Source organism: Gadus chalcogrammus, chromosome 9 (genome assembly GCF_026213295.1).
Source record: "Gadus chalcogrammus isolate NIFS_2021 chromosome 9, NIFS_Gcha_1.0, whole genome shotgun sequence".
Lineage (NCBI taxonomy): Eukaryota > Metazoa > Chordata > Actinopteri > Gadiformes > Gadidae > Gadus > Gadus chalcogrammus.
The window spans coordinates 19988391-20004223 of NC_079420.1; the positions used below are offsets into that span (position 1 = coordinate 19988391).

Consider the following 15833-nt stretch of genomic DNA (forward strand, 5'->3'; position numbering starts at 1 on the left):
TGCGTGCATGCGTGAGAGTGCGTGTGCTTGCGTGCTTGCGTGCGTGCGTGCATGCGTGCGTGAGTGCTACAGGACGCTGTGTGGACGCAGAGCACTGCGACCGTCACATTGCTGCGAGAACCATGGGAAAAGAATAAGCAGATGCTTCCACTGGGAGAAAATAAAAAAAATAACAAAACAAACAGCATCAATGTGTAGCAATTATGGTGGCTGAAAACTCCATACTTCTGGAGCCCAGCGTGTTCTCAGCGCAGCCCAGCGGCGCGCCCAGCATCCCACACAACAAGCTCATTAGGTTAGCATACATCCTCCCTCTGATTTAGCCGCGGAGGAGTGAGCGCAACAGCACCTGGTGTGCATGTGCACATCCATCCTGCTGCATACACACAGCTGGCCGCGGCGCTTATACATTATCCTCCACAAGAGCGTGAAATGCAGCCGCCTCGCGTTTTACCTTTTAAGCTACACCTTTCCCTCTCTCCCTCTCTTTTTGGGTGGGGGGTTGTGCGATGTGCGAGGCAGGCTTATTAATCAAACTCAGAGGCGCTAATGCTAACACTCAGTCAAGTGAGCTGGTCGCACTCTCCCGTCTGTGGCAGCAGGGGGCTTCGGCCTGCTGATTTGTCCTACAACATCTCCCTCCAGGAGCAAACACACAAATTCAGCCAAGGGCTTTTTTCCTCTCCGGGCAGTGTTTTGCCATCATGTCGCCCAACAACATCGAACTCTGAAAAACAGAAGAGGAAAGAAAAACAGGGAAAATGAATCAACAAACCCAAATCCAAGCCTGGATGATGCAAAAATTATCTGGGAGACGACAAGGTACCATTTCCCAGAGAGGAAGTATCATTCTAGTCATGAACTGAACATATGTCAGACAGTGAAGTTTTGAAAAACTAACAGCTGGCTAGTTCAGAGAGGAAACTGCCAACTGAGCAAGAAGGATCTCTCTGTGAGTGTCACCGACGGCAACATGAGGCGGAACCAGAATGTTTGGATTCCTACTGTACAAGGAGAGGAAGAAATGGGCTCCACTTGACAGCTCCAGGCTGACAAGTGCAACAGTGACACAAATTTATACACATCCTGCACTCACGTTTCACCCTCCGCTCAGAGTTACGATAAAAAAAAAACATTTATTATATCTATTGGTTTTTATGAACATGCTGTGTGAATGAATTTCAATGCATTAAATATTATTGCATAAAGATATACATACATCGTTTATTATTGCATATATATGTGGGTGTATTTCATATTCCATAAACAGAACTGGAATGCTAATTATTGGGCGTCACACAGCGTAAAGATTGCAGCTGCACTTACTGTCAGTGTTCGGCGAACTAAATAAGCATGGTATATATTTTGACAGTGTGTCAAATCACGACGTATTCAGGATGTAACTGGAATATACTAAACAGTAAACGCTATCAGACTTTCAATTACACTATCAACGCTTTATGTTCCTGAAACTATATACCGGTGGAAATGGCAAGGGTTCTTGATGGCATATTTAACTTGAATTTTGCATTGGTCTTGAATTCAAAAGTCAAATTGACCTTTGTGTGCACCTCTTTTCAAACATGCTTTGAGGAGTGTACAATCGAATACAAAAATATCAGGGCTTAACGCATAGTTGTTGATCGCCTAAAATTCACAATGATAGCAGATGGTTGAGACAATCCAACTGCTATTGAAAATGCTGGCCATAGCGGAAGATTCTGCATGACAATAATACAACAAAAATAAGTTTTAGTATGAATGTTGTTTTTCTTTCTTTTCTAGTTTTATATACTAATGTTGATCCCTTTTCCATTGGGAACAAACCATCTTGATGTCATCTTTGATTACTTTATTCCCAAAGAATTCCAGATGTTGCACTTCTTCCAGTCTTTCCTCCAGGGAATAGGAGAGATACATTTCTGACCCCAAATGCAATCATTTAGATGTGTAGTCTTCTGTTGACGTGCAATTAAGACCATGTAAGAAATTACAGTCGAGAAGATTTAGGAACTGAATTTCAAATAATGCTGGTTTATCCAAAAGAGTATGTTTTTGTTTTGAACTGAAATAAGAGGTTATTGAGGCAAAAACATATTGAAAATATGCCACAGGAAGAATTGGGTGGACTGCTTTTTCGGTCCGAAGTAGATTTGCCAAGTCCGCATTACGCTTCATGAATCCTATGAAAAACGACAGTCGGTTATTGATTAAATACACAGTATCGATGTTTCCGCTGAGTCACATTTGCCGAGTCAGAGTGCACAAAGGGGACATACACTGTGTAAAAAAAAAAGGAAAAAGCCCATGTACAAGCATATGTAGTGGAGCAGGGCAGCAGCTCACATGGGTGATTCCGTAGCCCAAGGGAGGGCTTACATTGAAATGCTCTTTGACCATGAAGTGGCCCTGCTCTGGGTAATGGCTGCGTGGTGCTGCAGCTTAGCCGAAGGGGACCGGGCCCGTGGTCTGCTACATGTCTGCCTTCAGGTCTACAGGTTCACCGCAATGGGCAAAGCTGGGAGATGCATTGGAATTAGCAGCCACTACATGACATATATGATTATGAAAAAAATAAAAAGGCTTAAGGGATGATATGGTATATTGAGAGAAAAAACATTTAAATGCAGGACGAAGGAGTTAACATTTCAGTTTGAAGAGGTTTTCTAGGTGAATGATAGATGAAAACAAGCATGTTACAGGACAGGTGATGCATGCATTCCCCTAGTTTAATTCAAAGTCAGTACCCTGGTTTAATTCAAAGAGCTATCGTTTTGAAGGTATTTCACCAAACAATATACAACACCCTATTTTACATGACTGTGTAGAACAGAATGCATATGTTTAAACAGATCGTTCAGCCAAACCACTACAGAGCCTACCGTGACTAAAACATTGACGTACCTAAGTTCTAATGGCCACAAGCTACACTAGCCTCAGGTTCAACTTTGCTGACATTTCAAAAAAAATAAAGACATGGTTCCAGAGCATCTTTGAACCTTGACCCACTGAACCACTGAACCACAGTGGACTAATCACTCGTGGTATGGACATGGCTATTCTATTGAAATGTCTCTGAATGACACAGTGCCCTAATCACTGTACGCTGTGAATGATCCCCCAGCTAAATTCTTCAAAGGGCAGGATGTGGGTATCAGGCTCTCAACACAACAGCGACATGTCAAATGTTAAAGGTGATCAAATGGGTCTGCTTTGGGAAGCTCATGTCTCTGCATTGCATATGACAGGGGGCAGGGGAGTAGGGTGGCTTGCAGCTGCACAGTCGATCTTTCTTTAAAGGTTATGATTATAAGGCCGGACATTTGACATACATACTTTTGAACTATGACCCTGGCTCTTTTATGACACACAAAATGGGAGTGTGCTTTATTTTTACTCAACCACATTTTAGTTAACAATTATCTTTGTCAGTGTTTTGGTTTTGACAATGTGGCTAAATAAAATGAATATGTTACATCATTGCTAACCTAGTGTTTTAGTTGTAATTTGTATCGCTATAGCTGTAATTCTGATTGGTTTGAATGAGGTAACATACCGTGATAGGGAATTGTTCATGAATTGCAGTGAGGTTCATGTTTTCTTGTCTCATTCTTACCTGTGACCACAAAGGATGTCTCTTTCCTCTGCTAATTTGCCTGTTACACGAAGGAAAATACTGGGAAAATACTACAAATCTCCCAATTGATCGCGGTAGGCCCACATTGACGTCACATGTCAAGTTCACTTCTTTATAGAAATATGCATGACTGTGTAGTGACAGACTTTACAGACTGAAGGTGTACATTTTCTAGAGTGTCCTTGAATTGCAATTGGATTCAATCCAAGAGCCTGCCCTCGAATCTATCCTTGAAGTAAAATATATTTGGGTATTTGATAAAAAGCTCAACTCTAAATAATAAAAAAATATATTTGAACATAAAAATGATATAGCACTTACCACACAAATGCACACACATACACAGAATAATGAGTGTTTACACAAACACACACACACACAGAGGCACACACACACACACACACACACACACACACACACACACACACACACACACACATACACACACACACACACACACACATGCTCTGCCATCATGTCCGCTGTGTCCCGCGGGGCGATGCCCACCGACGTCGGGAGAGAACTCGTTTAATCAGGTTTGACGACTAGACGTGAGAAGGAAGTGAGTCATCCGCTGTGATGCAGAAAGTATACCAAGACAACTGAGGGATGAGCTCCAAACCTCTTCTGACAAAAGCCTTGTCTGTAGAAGCTCCGGCGGACACAGTGACATGTGAGATACGGGGGTCAGCCATCAGTCACTGCTCGTCCATCCCATCCTGTTGCCATTTTGAATTTTGAGCACCGGGGAGATATTAACCCCCCCTCACCCCTGAACGGCAGGCAGGGCCAGCGTGGCGGTGGGTGCAGCAGAATGACAGGCGCAGTATCAGTATAACTGTTGCGTGTCACTTTAATAAAGGCTCTCAGTCATATAAACCGTGCATTAAAACGGTACAAGGTTGTAGCCGCGATGGACACTTTGAGAGCACTCCGTAAAATGTACTATCCTAATTGCCTCTTAGAAGTTGCAGCAACTGTACGGGGTTGGCATGTCTTTTGTTTTGTATGTTACAAAGTCTTGAAAAATGGTTCTAACAATAGTGTATCTCATTTGTTTTACCCGTTTAAACATCATGTCTGCTTGGAAAGTAGAGTATGTCCTCGTCAACTCAAACACTTAGAGGTGTTAAACGCAATTTAGAAGAGGTGTTAAATTCAACCATGTAATGCAACTATCTCTGCAATACGTGACTCTAATGGCTTCCATATGATCCATGTAAACTGAGAGATTAACCTTGGTGTGTCATGGGCGGTTACGCAACTTCCGCTGACCTACAGGTTCCTTAGAAGGGGCTATGTGGGATATCCTAAGACATACACTGGGAGCTCACTGGTGTGACTTTACAGCCAGCCCCCTTGTTAGTGGTTCGGATGACACAAAATATACAGCCATTGACACTGTACAATTTCAACTAAGGTGTCGAAAAAGAGTCTAAACATTGCAAGGCTGTCATGATAAATTATAATTATCACAAAGACCCTTGAGTGGCAAAATATAGTAAACCATTTATAAATGCCCTGATTCTATATTTTTTTCACAGGGTAATTCGCCTTTATTTCGCGTTGTGGGCACATTTATCTAAAGCCACTTAGAGTGAATTCTGAGGTCCTAGATTGTATCTCAACTTGCTTAAGGTTGCTGACATAGGGGATGAAACGGTTGGTTGGGAAATGGTTGGGAGAACCCCCCAGTAGCCCCTACAGCATCCTGTCTAAGAACGGGTGGCAATGGTTTCCTTCTCTCTTTATCCAGTGAACGGTGAAGTCAGTTCCAAACAGGAGAGTGAGTACCCCGCATTGAGAAGCAGCCTACAGAGAGCTCCACTCTTGAACTGCGCCCCAACAGATAAATCCAGCAGCCAGCTTCGACTGAAGCCACAAATGAGATCACCGGGGGGGGGGATATCTGAGCAAGGTCAACTCAGAGACACAACATGTTGGCAGGACTCCTTCCTTCCGCACGGAGCACTTGAATCCCGCTGCGCAATCCAAGGAACGCGATTTATGCAAAGAGACGATGGAAAAGTAAATTTGTAATGTAATCAAGATGAATGCCGGGATCTGCATCGCTGGGGTTGGAGGGAACCGGTGTCAAGAGGGAAGGGGTAAGGGGCACAGCATGGGGGGATGGTAATCATATGTGTCAACTAGGCACAGCCAGTTCTCACATATCCAAGAACGTAGCCTGAGACACTACTGGATACACTATGGGGATTTTATGTCCAGAATTTTTTATCATTCCTTAAACTTTAAATCATATAATATTGAAGTTTAAATATATAAGTGTGGGGGTTGGTTGATAATATACCGTTGTTGGTTGTTTTTGTTAGTCCACTTCTACTATTTGCATTTGTATCATACACTGACCTATGTCCGAACCCCCAGAGTCAATGCGGAAGTTTAAGCTTAAAACAAAAGGACAGCCATTAGATGGCCTGTCACAGAATATAGTAGTCTGGCTGGGGCCCTGTGCCTGCTGGCTGTGTCCTTTGCAGCGCCCCGGCTTGCTCTGTGAGACTGCCAGGACATTGAGCCTGACACATCAGAACTGCTGCTCGCTTGGTGCCCTCTTTCATTCCCACTATCACAGAGTCAAAGCCCGGAGAGACAAAGCTGTCCAGAGACTAAGCACCGCTGGGCCTTGACTGGGCCAAGATCCGATCAAGCCTGGAGGACGGGGTCACCCTCTTCCCTGACTTCAACTTGCTATGATCTCTGAACCAATTCAAAAAAGGGCCCCTGACTTGATTCGAACAGACAGCCACCCCCCCCACCCCCCCCTGAAAGCTGCCTTTGGTTTGGCTTCTGTAGCCTAGGAGGGAAAGAGCGGGGTCAGGCCCACTGCAGAGAGCTCCAGCTAGGCCAGTGATGTAGCAGGGCTGGTGGAGGGATGCTGATAGCCAGGCTCCAGGTGTAGATGGCACTGTGTTTTATGTGTGGCCTCAATAGATCATATCAGCCAAGCGACTGCAGGCATTTCAAATGGGGGAGATCACTCTAAAACATTGTCATACTAAATTCTAAGTTTCATTAGTAAAGGTCATTTTCAGCGACAGGGAATGCCCAGTGGATGGCCAATATACTAATGTCACCTGTGCAAAAAAGCATTTTGTAAAATGAAGCTTTGGACTACATTCCATGATGCTAAAAGCTCCAAACTTTACGTAATAGTATCCACTGTTATACATGTAGCACAAATACAGCAGGCCACAGGTTTTGTTGGTGGGGCAGCAGGAGCTTGAGATTGCAAGTGTGCTGTCTCTCGGTGCAGTAATGAGCAAACACATCAAAAAACGTTTTAAGACAAATGACATTATAAGTGAACCTTTAAAAAGAAAACCTCTACTCAAAGTACCACAGGCCACATTTGATTTTGCAAGCCACCGCGACTGTTAACTAACCATGACTTCTCAGGGCTGCATACTGTGTGGTGAAGTGATCAATGCCGACACACCCCACAGGGATCCTGGGATGACTGCAACCCTGAAAACCAGCTGGGGTCAGGGGTCACCAGAGGGGATGCAAAGATCCAAGTCTCATCCCATTGTGCGACCCGTTGCCTTTTGCCTGTACACCCCAAAGGCTTAGTGTCGGTGTTAACACTTCAAACACTCAATATCTCCACAAAAACACAAAGGACACCACCACTGCTGCCATCCGCTGTCCCTTTCTAGCAGGAACAAAGATATGGATCCATCCCAAAGGTCACTGCCAGTTGAAGTTTCAATGATTAAGCAATTCTTTGTTGTTTGACTTTTCCCCCGTAGGAATATCTTGTTTTGGGGGAGAGCGAATTGAGGTAGTTGTCCGATATTATTATAGAAAATGAATCCATTTAAAAAAATGTATGTTAGCTTTAAAACACAAATATTTGTTCTGAAAATATAATTCAGGTATAAAGGTAATCCAGCTCAATGACAATGCAAATGTGTAATAATGACACATAATGACGACCGATAATCATAACAAATGTATTGGGGGAATTGGACACTATATCACAGACACACACACACACACACACACACACACACACACACACACACACACACACATACACACACATACTATTATTCCATTGGATCCTTACACATGAAGTCTGCATGTTTCCACTAAACGTACACGCCCTAGTGACAGCATACCTATATGTACAGGACAGATAATGAAACACATAGTATTGACACCAGAGGAGGGAGTCTCACTATTTGTTGTGAATCTTCCTTCTACAGTGGGCGCCACGTGCCTGGACCCCTGCACACTGACTAACTACAACAGAGCCTTCGATTGGATTTCCCTCATTATTGGCAATCATTCGGGGCCAACCTCCCATCCTGGCGTGGCTAAGATCTGCAGGGGAGATCTGGTTTCAGTGGAATGTGCTTCTACACCTCAAGTGGTGATAAAAACACCTTGTTCATGGGTCAATGATTACCCAATTTGCATTTTTCGTTTTGATACTATTCTTAGCTGAGCACACAATGAAAGGAGCCTTACATATTTATGATGCCAATGTGCATTATTTTCCTCTTCTCATGTACAAGCAGTCCAGCGCAAAGAAAGATGAAAAGAAACATTAAACAAGTTATTCAAAAAACGTAAATATATATCATTGTTTGTTTGAGTTGGTTGTGCACAGCATGCAACCGAGTTCCATTCGGAAGTAGAGCGCACCACAGGCAGCCTTTTAAGGAGAAGGTTTCGTTTTATGCCTGCCGTGAATATCTAGGCAGGCATCTAGTCTGGTCAGAAGCAAAATGGGACTCATTTCACAGCTTGGCATTTTTTTGTAAATTTGCTGGCAGCAATAGACTAGGAATCAATGTGTTTTATTTTTTTTAAGATTCCTTCCCATCGCACAGTGAATAGTTAGAGGTACAGTAGGTCTATAGTGTTGGATCTACGCGTTGAACTCCTTTGATGTGTCCTTGATGTTGTTATGATTAACACTGATGTGGATCTTCTTAATACTGGATACTGAATACTTCTTAATCCATAAAGTGGGATCTTGGCTCTTACAAATATTTATTCGAAAACAAATATTGGTAACTTTATTATAGAAATATGTAGTATTTCTGTATTCATAGACACGTCACTATGGAATATATAGGCTACTGCAACTATCTTTTGCTGATTTTGCTGATTAGGGATATCAGTTATTCCGTAACGGAGGTGGAAATATATCTTATCTTAAACAGCAGCAGTTAAGCGGCGGCGCGCTGCAAAATGCTAACTCCATTTTGCCACCATGTTTGCATATAATCTGAATATCATTCAGCCTCCAAGCGAAAAGAAGGGGGAAATCATGGATGAACCATCAAATGTGAAAGAGGTAGAGAGCAGAAGAATGTTATAATAGGGTGCTTTGGTGAAAGGATTCAAGGATTTAACAATCCCACATCCTCTCAGTTTGTCCTTCATCTCTAATAATCAAGCTTGGCCACAAAATATCCCACTGGATAGAGGGTGGGGGATGAAGAAAAAAAAAAGAAAAGTGTGTTGTCTGTCCGCCTCTCACTCATCTTAAGTCTGCCAGTCTTCGGTGCTCCTCTTGAAGTCCTCTGTCACATTTATGACTTCAAACAGTAGGCAGAGACATTTTTTAACCAACTGCCATGTCTTTAAAGCCAGATTTATTTTCCGTATGACATTAGCATAAGATGAAGGAGGGTGTGTGCAGTGCAAAGCCGTCCCTGAGGAGCCTGGACCACAGACTCTGTGAACTTGTTTGTTGTCGCCACCAAAGGGCACTGATACAAGCTAACCATTTCCAGTTTCAGGTGAATTAGAGTAACTACACCTGGTAAATATCCAGCCAAGATGCCACATATGTGAAATCTTGTTGAACTAAAGACCGTAAAACATCACAACAATTTTAATACGATTTATTATGCATTGCTGTAGGCATTTTAATGTAAGGTATTTCTTAGGATTTTTTAGGCATTGAGCAAGCTGTAATCATAACTGCAAAAAGGCAACAAAAAAAAATGTAAATGCCTGTATGAACTTTATTGTTGTGCCAGTAGGCTACGCCTAAAATGAAACCCGTAACATATGCCTACTTGGTAAGAGACTAATGCTATGTTGAAGGTGAGTTTACTCGCCATGTGGAAGGGCCACACAGTACAACGGGCAGAGGGCTGACCAGTGACCACAACGCCGCTCCACGGTCAGAAGGAAGTCGAGCTCGAGCCCAGCCCCCCTCTTGTAAACGTTGCCGCGTGCGCGCTCCGTTGTCTGTTCACGTACGCGTTGATGTAGCAACGCTAATCCAGGTAAACTATTTCTTAAAATAACGACAAAGCACGAAATGTCCGTACTAATAGACTGTTCGTAGCACTATGACCTCATTCAATTATCTTCGTTTGTTTATTTTAAATAACTTGTAGTTACCTTAAGCATATTTTATTTGTATTTATCAGTCCAAGATGGTCGAAAGTAACACATTAAATGTGGAACAACGAGCTCAACGCATTGGGATTACATCCCCGGTGGAACAGTTAAGGTAAAACTTCGAAGTACCCCAAACACGTAAACAATGCGTATAACACGCTGGGTAAAATTGTTAGACAACAAGGCAAGCGTTTTTCTTTATTAATGGCGTTTGTGGAGGAAACTGAAGTAGGCACGGTCGGTAACGGCCACTAAGGGGCGCAATAGCCCGTGTTTTAAATAGATGTGCTCTCTCCCTGTAGCAAGCTGGAGGCCAATCTGTTCCCTGACACCGTTTGGGTTACAGTGACAAGGGCCGTGTCTGAGCCACGACTTGAGGAAGATAATATTACAGGTAGGTGCAAGCCACAGACCATGTCACTATCGATAGACAAATTAAGCATCGCACCCAAGATCGTAACCCAGAAGTTCTTGTTAATCGGGTCACCATGCTCGTTTTCACCAGTGAGTGGTAATGACTGGTGCAAGAAATACATTAGCACCAGCATGTGATGTGTTAGGGATAGTGTTCGGGCTGAACACTATATATAATTAAATATATATACACGCACACACACTCTCACACACACACACACACACACACACACACACACACACACACACACACACACACACACACACACACACACACACACACACACACACACACACACACACACACGGCTCACACACACATGGCTCACACACACAGTTGTAGAATAATGTCACATTACAATATCATTTTGATCGAAACAAACCTAAATAAAAGTATGTTGCTCCTTATAGTTCTACTGAAAAAGCCCAATGCAGAATGGGCCTGAAGCCAACCGGTACAAATTCTGGGGTGATACCGTAACAGATGGGAGCCGGTATAAAGTTGAAACAAGGTCAGTCTGACTTTGAGTGATAAAGCTGTGGGCACAGCTCATAGCAGTGTTTTAAAGTTGACTTATGAAAACAGATTGTGTGGTCAGAAGAAACTCTTCAGACCATATTGTACCATTTTTGTACAAGCTCCTTTGTCTGGATTGCCCTAGGCAGAAACGACAGACGGAAAATAAGAGAATACAAAAATTCATTGTTAAGTCGGTTAAGTGATCAGCAGAATGGCCGATGTAAAGTTTCCATTGTTGTCTATGTTCTTGCACAGTTGGTTTTTATTGTGTTCACCTTGATTTCATGTTAAGAGCTGATGTTGTCTTCCAACACACAAGTGATGCAGAGAAGGTCTAAGAACGTACCGGCCCCCATATAGAGATTAAATCGAGTGCTGAACTTTGCCATCACATCTATCACCACTGTTGTTGGGTCGTCCGTTGTAGGACGTTTTGCGGCATACATAGGCTGAACACACATTTGGCAATTAGCAAACACTTCATAGAGTGTGTTGTTGTGATTGGGAGGTGGATGGACTGGGGGGGGGTGGGGGGCTACTCTGTCCAGCTCCAGAGTCATTTTCCTCTGTCACCTCTTCATTGCGGTAAAAACACTTGCAGTGGGTTTGCTAGATTAACGGAGAGCCCCCTAATGGAGTAATTACACAGAGCCAAACATCTATTTTTCACCTGTGCTCCGCCGTTATTCTCTGTCCTCTAGCCACTCCATTGGAAGTCACTTACTCCCCTTACAATGAGTTATCATTGACTGCCATTTAGACGTTCTGGAGCAATTTGTCTTACTGAGGCCGTGCGTTGGCCTCATTGCAAAGAACAATCATTCTCCTTCCAATATATAAAACATTCATGGGGAAAAGGGAACTGAAAAATACCCCACAAACAGATAGCAGAGAGTAAGCTAATAGATACTATAAAGGTGACAGACAAGGAGAATTATGTTGGAGGGTACGGTGCACCGGACTCTCCTGCACACCCCCCAAAATAATTGCTTTAGAGGCTGAACCAACCAAACACCAAAAGAGAGATGAAACAACAAAGAAGGAAAAAGACAAATGTCTTGGTCGCTCCCCATGTTTGTGGTTGGAGTTTGCTGAAGTAATGAAAAATTATTATTTTTGGCCATTGATAGACCTCAGTGACTATGGTGTTATTGGTTCCTTGAGAAATTAGCAGGTTGCAGAGGAACCTCCTGGTTCTTAGTTCCTGACCCATGCTTAAACACTTCCCACACTCTGCTAGTTTGTTGATTTTTTTTAGGTGCATTTGGTCTAGATCCGTCATTGATTGACTGAAACTACATGAAGTTGAAGATGTAATGCATGTAGTCCTTTCTTGCATTTAATTACCATTTTTGATTTCGAAATGATTGATACATAATCTACTCAATTTATATTAAATGAACACAACCACTCTTATAACCCCACTATTGTATGTATTGCGTTCGTGCCTTATTATTCTATTCAATTATTTCTTTAAAGAATATTTGTGTTGACAAGCTGGGTTTTGTGAGGTTGTTATTAACTTTGCCAACAACTCTTCATTTAAACATGATTATCTAATTTTGCATGAATAAAATGTGTGTTTGTATGTGTGTGTTTAGATTATATTTGAATATATATATATATATATATATATGTATACACATACTCCAACCACAAATAGCTACAGACCTGCAAAAACATTTCTGTTTATATATCACATCTGTTTCAGTGTTTGCAGCCCTGTACCGTTTCAATTATAAATGAAGAGAGTGATATTATCGCTTAAACTGTTTTTAATATAAGCCACCGGGGCCATGACAAGGGTATGGAGAACCCTTGCATAGGCTAATTGCAATTTTCCAATTTTAGTTCTGCTTCCCATATGTTCATCACTAATAAGTTATTAATACAGCAGTTTAGATGTTTTATGCCATAATTGACAGGAACGTTGATAAACATGGGCAAATTTAATTGATGTTTAATTTCAGTGTATGTATGTTTCCCACATTTGTGAATCCATGTATGTATCGTGGTACTGAGGTTCCCTTTATACAGAAGATAACAATCATTTAGTTTATTTCTCATGTTTTATGCAAAATATAAAAGCATTCTGGTCCATCCATCAAAACACTCCTCTGTTGGTTTATTGAAGACTTTCTTATTTTACAATATTTCAAAAGAATAAATCTGTGATTCCTTAGTTAAACTTAGACCTTAAAACTTTAAAACTAAAATTATTCACTTCATAACATCAACATACCAATTCCAAGAAATCAAGAGGATTTAATTGCTCTTGTCCAAGGTCCAGTGCAACTACATAAAAAATGTTGCATCATTTGGTGAATCTGATGAATTTGTAAATGTTCTAGCAGGGTTGAAAAAAATTTGAATGCTAATAGTTGAACTCAGGTGTTACATGGACTTTTTTTTAGTGTTACTACTCATTAGCCTGTTGATATAGGGCTATTCTTGACCCTATCTTAATGCTTTTGAATCTATTTCAACCCATTTCAACGTTTTCAGGCAGCAGCACAGACACAGGCCAGAGTCCCCATTTCTAAATCTTTAGCTTTATTTTGATCAAAGGGATCCAGGGGCCTCGTCTGAAATCCTCAAAGCCCATTTTGGCTACTCTTTATTTAGCCCATTGGCATTCTGACCTCATGCTTCTCAGTCTTTGATCTCAAATCTGAGAAAAGCTGTATCGCTTCTTTAAACACATTATCAGCTGGGCGAGATTTAACAATATCACTAATCACCTTAAGGTTTTAGTGCACAGAGGTGGCATCATTATAGCTGCCCATTGACTACTATTCATCCATTCACTGAGTCGGATCTACAATAAATCTGAGCTACAGTTACTTGCACATAAATAACCAAGGCATAGTCAACCTCAGTTTCTTATTTTCTTTCCTCGCTCTCTGGTTGAAACACTCACTTAATCCAGTATTTGACAACCAAAGTGAGCAGAACAGTATGCATAACAAGTTCAGGTGTGACGGGATTTGCACTTCCCTGAGTGCAACTCCAGTCACGCCTCTCACACAAACTCTGTTCTGTTGTAGGGCCGATGTTCTGTTTTATGGTAAACAACATTGACACAGTTTATGTTTACCTGAGACAATTGGCCAACCTTCTTACTCCAGAGTTAACATGTGTTTATTATTTTCTGTGTGTCAACAACAGTAACAGATCACCGTGGTGGAGTTACTGAAAAGTCAGCATTATTTGTGTACCAGTGAACCAAGACCTTCCATTTAGAGCTAATTTATTTTTTATTTTATTATGGTTATGATTATTTATTTATATAACTTTACATTTTAACATGCCTCTTTATCATTTGCACTCTTTTCGTTTCTGCTACGTTTAAATTCCCCCTTATTAGAATTTTGTCTCTTGCTACACTTTTTATTTGTCAACTGGCTAATCGCACATGTTCCTGAGCACATTGTACACTATCTGGCTGAACAATAGTCCATATGTCGCATGCATCTGCTTCATTTCCATTGAGCAGAGTCTCACAGTTGCGTATTCAGGGGCTGGTTGTTTTTGCCCCGAATTCTTGCAAAATATGTAATTCAAATGTATAGTGTTCCTTATTTCCATGTAGTGACAGTTTGTAATAGTGCATAGGCACATCTCTTTGTCCACCGTGCTATTAAAGTATAAACAAGGTGGGCTGTATGGACGGCCTGCTCCTGCCCACTCTCACACCTCTTCAGCCCCATCATCCCTCCTGATTAAGACCTGGCACCTCAAATCACATTGTCTCCGTCTAGAAATATTTCAGCGGAATCTTCTGCCACTCTGTGGAGAGATAAAGGAGAAGAAGTGGAAAACACACCCTGTTGTGTGAATCCCAGAAAAGGCCTTGAACCCTGCCATTCATTCCTTTCACTTCATCAGCTCAGTCTAATTGCCAGAGAGGACAGGATACCCAGGGCCCGATTGTTCCTTATCCTCTTTGGCTCCTTTGAGCCATGAAAAGAGAAAGGCCTGCTTTTGATCTTTTTTTTGTGTTAGTTTTCTCTCTCTCTCTGTCTCTCTGTCTCTCTCTCTCTAGCTCCTCCCCCCCGCCCCCCCACCTTTTCTGTCATACTCTACTATCCTTTTCCTTGGAGTGACATGCTCCTTTCACACTGTGCCCTCTTCTTCATCCGCGCAAAATAATTATCAAGCACTGCCTCATCAAATAATGGCCGCCGATAGGAGGTCATTCTGGGGGGAGGGCCAGAGGTCTGGGGGGGTGGGGCCTCAGTGTGCGATGGAGCTCCCAACTGATCTCGGAGGCATGCTCCTTAGCTCTGGACACCTTTTATGTACCTTGACCCCGGGTTTTCGTTTGTCTGTCCTAATGAGACCCTCTCGTGTGGCCAAAGCCATAGAAGCCTTGCGATGGAAGGGCTGGAAGGCCAAAGCACAATGAGACCCAGGGCCGTGCTCAGACAAGGAGCGCATCTGGGCCGTCTTATTGAGCGCCCCCAGAAAGGAAAAAAGCAAGAAAGAATGGGAGTTCTCGCTTATGAACATTGCATAGGCGACAAGAGCGGATCTATTGACACCTACTTGTCCTCAGCAGTCAACACCTTTTAGTGCGGGGGCTGGTTTTTCTTCTCACATAAGTTCTCAATAGGAGTATTCTAGTTTGGAGAGGCTGAGTGCTTAACTCGCTTCAAGAAAAAAAAACTGAGCATTTTCACATTTAGAAATACATACATAAAATACATATATATTAATTATAATATAATTGTATGTATGAATGTAGTTGCTTTGGTCATTTGGAGAAAAACAATCAACTAATTCAGGGAACAAGTCAGCCACTGCATTTGATCCAAACATAGTTTACAAATGTTATCTTGAAATATGCATTGAACACACAATGGGGAAAAA

At 42.1% G+C, this 15833-nt stretch overlaps 1 long non-coding RNA gene across 1 annotated transcript; it reads left to right on the forward strand.

Moving 5' to 3' along the window:
• The first annotated feature begins 9790 nt into the window (after positions 1-9790).
• Positions 9791-11358, forward strand: LOC130389484 (uncharacterized). Its single transcript, XR_008896559.1, has 3 exons — positions 9791-9909; positions 10330-10421; positions 10853-11358. It is a non-coding gene; the product is annotated as an uncharacterized LOC130389484 (long non-coding RNA).
• Positions 11359-15833: the final 4475 nt, after the last annotated feature.